The sequence below is a fragment of the Physeter macrocephalus genome, chromosome 11 (assembly GCF_002837175.3).
Source record: "Physeter macrocephalus isolate SW-GA chromosome 11, ASM283717v5, whole genome shotgun sequence".
Lineage (NCBI taxonomy): Eukaryota > Metazoa > Chordata > Mammalia > Artiodactyla > Physeteridae > Physeter > Physeter macrocephalus.
This window is the reverse complement of record NC_041224.1, coordinates 172,984,325-172,995,169: the sequence shown is the minus strand read 5'-3', so window position 1 is coordinate 172,995,169 and position 10,845 is coordinate 172,984,325.

Genomic DNA, 10,845 nt, shown 5'->3' with positions numbered 1-10,845 from the left:
TCAGCACCCACATCTCTTTGCTCCAGGATCTTCTCCTTGTGTCTGGAATCAGCTCTGAATGTTAAGCGAGGCAGGCTGTAAATTTTGGGGAATTAGCACGTCTTGGGAACAACGTTCAACCAGTGACTAATGGAAGTTGGTAGATCAATACCCCAGCTCCCACAGCCCTTAGAGGGGATAACTCAGGCGTGTATTTTGCACCATTTTCCAGACTTCCCCAGTGGAACTGAGCTCTGGTTTTGCAGTGGTAATCCACCCTTTATCGGCTGCTTTCCTTCACCATCTCACTTCTCTACTCCTTCCTGGTGTTTTCTGAAATCAACTACTGAGTAAATCACTTGCACTTGAATTCTTATCTCAGGGTCTGCTTCTGCAGGAACCCAGCTAAGACAAGTAGTCATCATTTTCAAGTTTCTTCTATGTGCGATAAACTGTGCTAAGCAGCTGAAACACATTCTTTCATTTTTTTCTTAAAAAAAAATGGCTGTGGAGGTTGTTATGACCTTCATTATATTCAGATAAGAAACTGAGACTCAGAATGGTTAAAGGATGTGCCCAGTCAGTAGGCGCAGAATAGAGATTCCATCCCAGGTCTCTCTGCATCCAAAGCCCATGTCTTCCCCACCATGAAATACTAGAAATTTCTGAGGAAGAGTTTGCTGGGAGAGTGAACATGTTTCAGGATAGGAGCTATCACGAAGGACTTGTCCAAAAGGTCTTTTGGAACCAGGGCAGAATGTCCTGCCTGACGGGTTCTGTGGAGCCGCTCAAGGGCACATAAAGTGTGACCTTGACAAGGTATTTAGTTGCAGCTCCCTCATGGTTCCGCTGCCTCTCTTTCCATAGGGTCCATTCAAGCTAGTGTTTGCTTTTCTTGACCTTTTCCCAGTTGTGGTCTATCAAGAGGAAGGGACCCCAGCCCCTGTGGGAGACATGACAGGCCCAGATCCGGTCTGGCCAATAGGAAGGCAAGATTGCACGAGGGCAGGGCAGTGGGCTGGGTGTCTGGGGACACGGGTTGTAATCCAGACTTCGGCTCCTGGTAAGGTGTAAGACCTTGAGTAAGTCCCACCCCATCTCTGAGTATCTTTTTTCAAATGGGAAATGAAAGTTTGATCAGGTTACATCCACAAATAACCTGAAGTCTGGTGATGTAAATGGGTGAGATGAGTCAAGTGTAAGACCAAAGGGAGGGGGGAGAATTGCGGCATAGTCACCTAAAAGCACTAACTACAAAGTTGGCTATGCTGGACAAAGCCTATTTTTCATTAGAGATTATCCTTGGACTTCTTGTTGGAGATGTTTGGACTAAATAAACTCTAAGTCTTTTGATTTTTTTTTTTTTTTTTTTTTTTTTAGTTCTTCATTCAGTGTTGTCGGGTGCCAGTATTTAGCTGGAATCGCGTCTTTATGAATAATGCATTTCTTTAAATAAAAAGCCAATGTTTTGAACAGCTGCATAAGGAGTTTTTTTTTTTTTTTTTTTTTTTTTTTTTTAGTTCTTCATTCAGTGTTGTCGGGTGCCAGTATTTAGCTGGAATCGCGTCTTTATGAATAATGCATTTCTTTAAATAAAAAGCCAATGTTTTGAACAGCTGCATAAGGAATGGCTTCTAGAAATAGCACCCTAAGAATTCTCTGGCCATGTTGCTCTTGTGCTTAAAATCCTTTATCCATTTCACAGTTTCTTGAGAGTCTGCTGTGCACAGGCGCTGTGCTGGGTGCTGGGGATACGTTAGTGACCAAACCTAAGTGTCAGGCCTCCTGGACCCTGCCAGCCGGCAGAAGACAGAGATAAGAGACAGATAAAACCCGCCTTAGGATATATGTCAGGGAGTGATGAATACTCTGAAGAAACAAGAAAGAGGACGAGCAAAGGCACAGGGCGCGTGGGATGGATATTTAGGTAGGGAAGTGTCGCTGGAGAGCATGTTTGGAGCAGAGTCACACACGAAGGGAAGGCATGACCCCAGGAACTCTCCATGGAAAGGTAATTGACCTGATACTGCAGCAATGCTGGCTGGGCTTTTCAGATGAAGCCTGAATCCCTTAACGTGGTTTCCATCAGCCATGCCGGACCACGCAGGGTCTGCCCCCCAAGCATGCTGTTCTCTCCCCATCTGCCATGGCTTCTCTGGCTCACGCATGAGGAGCCGTGGAGTGCGGACGAGCCCACCAAAGGCTCTGCGCCCATCGGGTGAGGAAGGGATGGGAAAGAGAGAACCTCATGATGGAGGTGGTTGCCCACAGCAGCTGGGGGCAGCTCAGCTGGACAAAAAGCCCAGGGGGACATTGAAGGGATGCAAAGATGAAAAAGATCATGAGAGCATCAACTCTGGGATCTACTGTGTCACATCTTCGCCTCGTTCGCTTTCTATCCCCAGCTCAGGGCTTCTCCAAAAGAGTTCGGTGGTCAAGTCACGTTGAGAAAACTAACTACATCCTGAGTGCCCCCTATGGAGATTCGCTGTGAACTTTAGCACGATAAATGCTCTGAGAAGTCCTGTTGTAAAGAAACGTGCTGAACTTTACTCTGAACTAGCATTTCCCAAACATATTTGGTGGCAGAAGCCTTCCCCGCTAGGTTATCTATTAAATTTCCTCAGATCCACACTGCTATGCCGCGTTCAGGCTTACTGATGGGGTGACCCAGAGCAGGGGTCAATGTGGTCAGCAAAGGCTGAAGCTTAGTGAGGGATGATTATTTGAACCCATATATTTTTATGCCTTTAAATTTTGACCTACAGCAGAATTGCCACTAAAAAGATCCTGACACCTACTGAGCAACAAATAATATTCTCATTTTAATGAAGACCTATAACAGGATGCATATGGAAATAAAACATAAACAATTGAATTCGGGCTATGTTCCCTTACATTTTTCTTTTCTTTCATTCTGTTATTTTTGTTGGCAAAAGCCTACCAGCTGTCCCACTCAGTGACAGCGAGGTTCTGCTACATCCCTGGGGGCAGCCCTCTGAAATCCAGGTCCGAGGTCCGGGAGGGGATGGGGGTACCCTGAAGGAACAGCTTGGGCGGGGAGAAGGGCATGTATTAGAGGAAATCGGTCCAGAATCCTCTCCAGCCAGCCCTCTCAGGGTCTGTGTTAACTGATCTCTGCACCCTCTATGTCACTCGGGTTCTGGTGCATAGTAGGGGTGTGACAGAGCTTTGCTGAATGAATGATTCCCTCCCTGGCTTCCTACTGTGTGCCAGGCTCCGTGCTAGGGATGACCAATACTTAACCCCTTCCCTAAAGAGTCCACAGTTCAGAGCTTCCATTTTTTCACCTTAGCGGTCCCCTCTAACCATGGATTCTTCAGCTCTAAGATTCTATAATTCTATCATTCTAAAACTCTGTTATTCTAAGATTCCATGATTCCATGACTCTCCTCATGAAACCTGGACATCTGCCTTTATTTTGGATCCTCGACTGGACTAGTTATCTAAATAAGAATCTTCTCAGTTCATTTATTTGTGAATGTGTATCAAGCGTCGATGAAGAGGTCACCTCTAAGAAATTTGTAGATTCAGTTCAAGGTCAATTAAAGCAAGATCTTATCTCTCCCCGTGAAATATTAGTCGTTCTCTTTGTAAAAAACGAATTAGGCCAAAATAGTTCACATAAAGAAAAAAAAAAAAAGCCTTCATTGCTGCATATATTTCCGCATTTGCTCATTTGGTGGTTTCTTCTCTTAATTATGAACAGGAGGCAAAGATCCAGGGTCACACAGAGGGTATGCTGCATATGGACTTGGCCGCAGGCAGAGTTCACAGAGGGTACCACCTGAGAGGAGAAAGGAAGCAGGGAGATCACTGAGTCAGTGGCCCCCTCACCCCGGGGCCCACCGGGAGGTTGAGGGCAGAGAAAAATCCCAAGCCGGCTCCTGCCTCCTGGCCTAATCCTCTTCCCTTTGCACCCCGTCTGTCCAGGCACGTGGATGACGGCCAGAGATGGGATAAGGACATGGAAGGCACAAGTTCTCTGTCTCCCTGGGCATCGTCTAATGCTGAGAGGATAACTTGGTTGCCTCAGCTTGGGGGTGACAGTGTGACATGTTGGGGAGGCCCTGGGCTGGAACTCTGCTGGGTTTAATACAAAATCTCCACCCTGTGTGGGCTTGGGCTGGTCACTTGCCTTCTCTGAGTCTTCTTGTTTTTTCAACTCTAAATTAAGGATGTTGAAATCAATGATCTCAAAATTAAACTGTCATGAGTCGCCATGGTGGTTATTTTAAAACACTATGTAATATATCTATAAACCTGAATGCATTATAGATAAGGCTAAAGTCCATTGTGACCCCTTCCCAGATCCAATCTTAGCCCCTGTTTCACTTCCCAGAAGCAACCGCCATCAGCTTGGTTTGTATCCGTGCATTTGTACACTATATGGACACTGTAGAATGCCGTCTTCTCTGTATGCGTGCTTGTATGTTTTTTGTTGTTTGTTTTTGTTTGTTTCTTTGTTTGCTTTTACCATTCTGTACTTAGATTTCACTCAAAAATATGTCTTGGAGATGTTCTCACGTCATTACTTTTGATTATTTGCAGCACATTAATTATTCCCGTTGTCTTAATTTATTGCTATGTCGTCAACTGTACGAGTGTAGCTCAGCTTATTGGGCCGTTCTCCTGTTGATGGCTGTTGATGTAGATTTTCCATTTCTCTAGATAAGACTGCAGTGAACTGTCATGTTCTTACCTCCGATGGCGAGTGAGCACGTGAGAAGCGGTGATGCTGGGGGTGTACTCGGTCGCTGCCCTGGGCACTTTGAGTAGCCCAGGAATGATCTGTTTCTGGCTGCTGTGTTTCTCTGTCCTCCTCCTTCTTCATCTCTGTCCATTATTCCACCTCCAGTATCTCTCTGCCTCTTGAAATGTATGTCAGTCAGGACACTTGCTAGCAAATGTCAGAAGCCCAGCGCTTCCTGGCTTCTGCAGAAACGGAATTTATGGCAGCTGTGGCTGGGTCCTAGAACTGAAGGATGGGTTACCAAACTAGAGGGCTACCAGGACCCTGTTGCTCTCTCTATTTTCCACTTACCTTATCAGCCCAGCCTTAAAGATAGCGGACCGTAGTCCTAACATCCCATTCTTCTAGCTCTTGGACTCCAGAAGCAAGGCTACTTCCCCAGCTCAGACTCAGAAATCCCAGGGAATAACCCTGATTGGCTCAGCCCGAGTCACATGTGCTCCCTTGAATGAATCCTTGGTTCAAAAGAAGGAGATACTATGATTGACCAGGCCTAGGTCACATGCTCACCCCCATTGGGCCTGTTATCAAAGGGTGGGCAAACTTGCTAGCCTGCCCAAAGCATTAGCTACTCCTTCATTTCCAGAATGTCTGCTCAGAGCCCTGATAATCTTAGAAGGCTTGAAAAAGCATAACTCTTCATTTCTACTGCCCAAACTTTACTATAAAAGGCCTAAGAAAGAAGGAGGAGCTATACTAACATTTTCCGGATAACTATGCTGGCCTGACACTGGGGTACACATTTTACCTTAATCCTCTCAGCATATGAGGCAGACATTACTATACCCATTTTATAGGTGAGGAAACTGAGGCTCAGAGAGGTTTATTGGCTAGTTAGTAAGTGGTAGAACAGGGATTTGAGCCAATGTCTGTTAGAACGTGGAACCAGAGCTCCCCTCAGGCCTCTTTTGTCCTGGGCAGATGCACCAGCATCACAGTCATGTGAAAATGTTGCTCTCCTCCCATCATGAACAGACCGAGGTGAACTTGGTAACTGTGGTCCTTGTCTCCAAATGTGGCCGTCTGCAACTCCTCCCATTCCTCTCTGTAGTGCTGCTCCCACATCAGGAGGTGGCATCTCTTTCCTTTCTCCTGGAATTGGACTCGGCCCAGGAAGGCTTTCACCAGCAGAGTGTGGAAAGGGTGACAGTATGTGAGCTCTGGGCACAGCCCTAAAGAAGCCCAGCAGTGTCTGCCTTTGTGCTCTAGAGAGCCAGCAGCATGCTGAAAAGTAGCTTAAGCTGGATGACTGAATGAGGTGGGGAGCGAGCGAGCGAGCGAGAGAGCGAGCGAGCGAGAGAGAGAGAGAGAGAGAGAGAGAGAGAGAGAAGGAGCGAGCAAAGGCGCCTTCGGGTTCAGGCTCCACAGTGATGTCTGGATGGCTGTCCGCCGAAGCCAGAGGACTGAGTGATCCCTGCCTGTTCCACGTGGAGAAGAAGAGCTGCCCAGCTGAGCCCTGCCTGAATTCCTGACCCACAGAATTATGAGAAATAACAAATTGAGGTTGTTTTGAGTGCTACATTTTATGGTGGTTTGTTATAGAGCAATAGATCGTTGTAAAAGAAACGCTGATGATTTTGCAGGGTTTTTTCCTTTTAAGTTTTTTTTTTACTTTAATAAGGAATAATTGGAAATAATCGACAAATACAGTTGTGCATATTGAAACGGTACTCTGTGACGATTTTGACATACACTGACATTGTGGAATGATTACCGAGACCAAGATAATTACCACCTCCGTCATCTCACATGGTTAACTTTTATTTTTTTGTGGTGAGAATGCTGACAATCTCTCAGCAACTTTTGAGTATTCAATACCATATTATTAACTATAGTCAACGTGCTGTACAGCAGAGCCTCAGAACTTATTCTTCTTAGAGCTGAAACTTTGTATCCTTTGACCTACATCACTCTATTTCCTCCTCCTTCTAAATTCTTATTGTATCTTGTGCTTGGCGAGCTGGGCCTGCTGGAGTTGACTCCCTTGCGCTCTTTGAAAATGTACTTTCTCTTTCCTTTTGGCCAAGAGGCACATGAAAAATGCTCAGCATCACTAATGCATACACATTTATTTTATACAGTTGAAATCATGGATGCAGTTTTGTGTCCCTTTGTATCTTTTTCTTCACGTTATACCATAAGTATTCTTCCTGTTTCCTTAAAAATTCTTTAGAGATGTCAATTTGAACAGTTGTCTCATATTGGATGACAATGCTTTGCTTAACTAACCCTCCAACATACAGGATGCTTTCAATGTCTTGCTATTACGAACTCTGTAACAGACATCCTCACACGTAAAAGCAGTGCTGGGTCCAAGGATACCTAGACAGGGAAGTACAGGGTCAGATGCAAAATGGCACTTTCTAAGAGCTATTGGAAAATTGACCTAATTGATGATTCCAGTTTTGATAAGAAAGAAGCTAATATAAATTAACATTCCCAGGAGGATTGCCCCCTGGCATCTGCCCTTCTTATGCTAAAGTTTACTTTGAATTCCTGAATTCTTTCTTACCAGCATGTTGTCAAAGTTTCATGCTTTCTCTGGCTTCTATTGATCCCTTTATATGCACTTAAATGGGAGCGTATTTCTACTGGCCAGTGGTAAAATACCACACGCGTCCTAACCAAGATCTTCCATTAACTCATTGTGGATCAGCAGATGTCACCTCCTGCTCTCAGCCTCAGATTCCTCACCAGGACAATGATGGGCTTTGACCAGGCCACTTCCTGCTCACCTACCTCATGCCAGATGCTGAGTTAAGGGCTTTATGTGCATCGTGTCTTTTAAACCACACTATTATCAACCCATTTTATAGATGAGGAAACTGAGGCTAAGAGAGTGTAAATTGCACCCACAACTCCTTAGAGGCCTGTCCGCCATCCAGCTGTAAGGTTTGGCCATCCTCTCCAGGGTGACATAAAAGTCCATGGGATACAGATTCAACTCATTCCTCCTCATTTTTACCATTGCTTGTCATTGTCCAATGTTTTTCTCATACTTCTTTTATAAGCCTCAAAATAATTCTGCGAAATATCCCAGTATTATTATTCCCAGATGAGGAAGCTAACACTCAGAGGGGTAAGGTGACTTGGCCAAGCGAGCGAGCGAGAGAGAGAGAGAGAGAGAGAGAGAGAGAGAGAAGGAGCGAGCAAAGGCGCCTTCGGGTTCAGGCTCCACAGTGATGTCTGGATGGCTGTCCGCCGAAGCCAGAGGACTGAGTGATCCCTGCCTGTTCCACGTGGAGAAGAAGAGCTGCCCAGCTGAGCCCTGCCTGAATTCCTGACCCACAGAATTATGAGAAATAACAAATTGAGGTTGTTTTGAGTGCTACATTTTATGGTGGTTTGTTATAGAGCAATAGATCGTTGTAAAAGAAACGCTGATGATTTTGCAGGGTTTTTTCCTTTTAAGTTTTTTTTTTACTTTAATAAGGAATAATTGGAAATAATCGACAAATACAGTTGTGCATATTGAAACGGTACTCTGTGACGATTTTGACATACACTGACATTGTGGAATGATTACCGAGACCAAGATAATTACCACCTCCGTCATCTCACATGGTTAACTTTTATTTTTTTGTGGTGAGAATGCTGACAATCTCTCAGCAACTTTTGAGTATTCAATACCATATTATTAACTATAGTCAACGTGCTGTACAGCAGAGCCTCAGAACTTATTCTTCTTAGAGCTGAAACTTTGTATCCTTTGACCTACATCACTCTATTTCCTCCTCCTTCTAAATTCTTATTGTATCTTGTGCTTGGCGAGCTGGGCCTGCTGGAGTTGACTCCCTTGCGCTCTTTGAAAATGTACTTTCTCTTTCCTTTTGGCCAAGAGGCACATGAAAAATGCTCAGCATCACTAATGCATACACATTTATTTTATACAGTTGAAATCATGGATGCAGTTTTGTGTCCCTTTGTATCTTTTTCTTCACGTTATACCATAAGTATTCTTCCTGTTTCCTTAAAAATTCTTTAGAGATGTCAATTTGAACAGTTGTCTCATATTGGATGACAATGCTTTGCTTAACTAACCCTCCAACATACAGGATGCTTTCAATGTCTTGCTATTACGAACTCTGTAACAGACATCCTCACACGTAAAAGCAGTGCTGGGTCCAAGGATCCCTAGACAGGGAAGTACAGGGTCAGATGCAAAATGGCACTTTCTAAGAGCTATTGGAAAATTGACCTAATTGATGATTCCAGTTTTGATAAGAAAGAAGCTAATATAAATTAACATTCCCAGGAGGATTGCCCCCTGGCATCTGCCCTTCTTATGCTAAAGTTTACTTTGAATTCCTGAATTCTTTCTTACCAGCATGTTGTCAAAGTTTCATGCTTTCTCTGGCTTCTATTGATCCCTTTATATGCACTTAAATGGGAGCGTATTTCTACTGGCCAGTGGTAAAATACCACACGCGTCCTAACCAAGATCTTCCATTAACTCATTGTGGATCAGCAGATGTCACCTCCTGCTCTCAGCCTCAGATTCCTCACCAGGACAATGATGGGCTTTGACCAGGCCACTTCCTGCTCACCTACCTCATGCCAGATGCTGAGTTAAGGGCTTTATGTGCATCGTGTCTTTTAAACCACACTATTATCAACCCATTTTATAGATGAGGAAACTGAGGCTAAGAGAGTGTAAATTGCACCCACAACTCCTTAGAGGCCTGTCCGCCATCCAGCTGTAAGGTTTGGCCATCCTCTCCAGGGTGACATAAAAGTCCATGGGATACAGATTCAACTCATTCCTCCTCATTTTTACCATTGCTTGTCATTGTCCAATGTTTTTCTCATACTTCTTTTATAAGCCTCAAAATAATTCTGCGAAATATCCCAGTATTATTATTCCCAGATGAGGAAGCTAACACTCAGAGGGGTAAGGTGACTTGGCCAAGGCCACTCAGCTGGGAAGGAATGGAGAAAGAATTTAACTTGAGTTCTGCTGCTTTCAAACACAAGGCTTCCTCATAAAAAAGAATGAAATAATGCCATTTGCAGCAACATGGATGGACCTAGAGATTATCATACCGAGTGAAGTAAGTCAGACAGAGAAAGAGAAATGTCACATGATATTGCTTATATGCGGAATCTAAAAAGAAATGATACAAATGAACGTATTTACAAAAGAGAAACAGACTCCCAGACTTAGAGAATGAACTTATGGTTACCAGGCAGGAGTGGGAAGGGTGGAGGGAAGTGATAGTTAGGGAGTTTGGGATTGACATGTACACACTACTGTATTTAAAAAGGATAACAGGGCTTCCCTGGTGGCGCAGCGGTTGAGAGTCCGCCTGCCGATGCAGGGGACGCGGGTTCGTGCCCCGGTCCGGGAACAACTGAGGCTAAGAGAGTGTAAATTGCACCCACAACTCCTTAGAGGCCTGTCCGCCATCCAGCTGTAAGGTTTGGCCATCCTCTCCAGGGTGACATAAAAGTCCATGGGATACAGATTCAACTCATTCCTCCTCATTTTTACCATTGCTTGTCATTGTCCAATGTTTTTCTCATACTTCTTTTATAAGCCTCAAAATAATTCTGCGAAATATCCCAGTATTATTATTCCCAGATGAGGAAGCTAACACTCAGAGGGGTAAGGTGACTTGGCCAAGGCCACTCAGCTGGGAAGGAATGGAGAAAGAATTTAACTTGAGTTCTGCTGCTTTCAAACACAAGGCTTCCTCATAAAAAAGAATGAAATAATGCCATTTGCAGCAACATGGATGGACCTAGAGATTATCATACCGAGTGAAGTAAGTCAGACAGAGAAAGAGAAATGTCACATGATATTGCTTATATGCGGAATCTAAAAAGAAATGATACAAATGAACGTATTTACAAAAGAGAAACAGACTCCCAGACTTAGAGAATGAACTTATGGTTACCAGGCAGGAGTGGGAAGGGTGGAGGGAAGTGATAGTTAGGGAGTTTGGGATTGACATGTACACACTACTGTATTTAAAAAGGATAACAGGGCTTCCCTGGTGGCGCAGCGGTTGAGAGTCCGCCTGCCGATGCAGGGGACGCGGGTTCGTGCCCCGGTCCGGGAACATCCCACATGCCGCGGAGCGGCTGGGCCT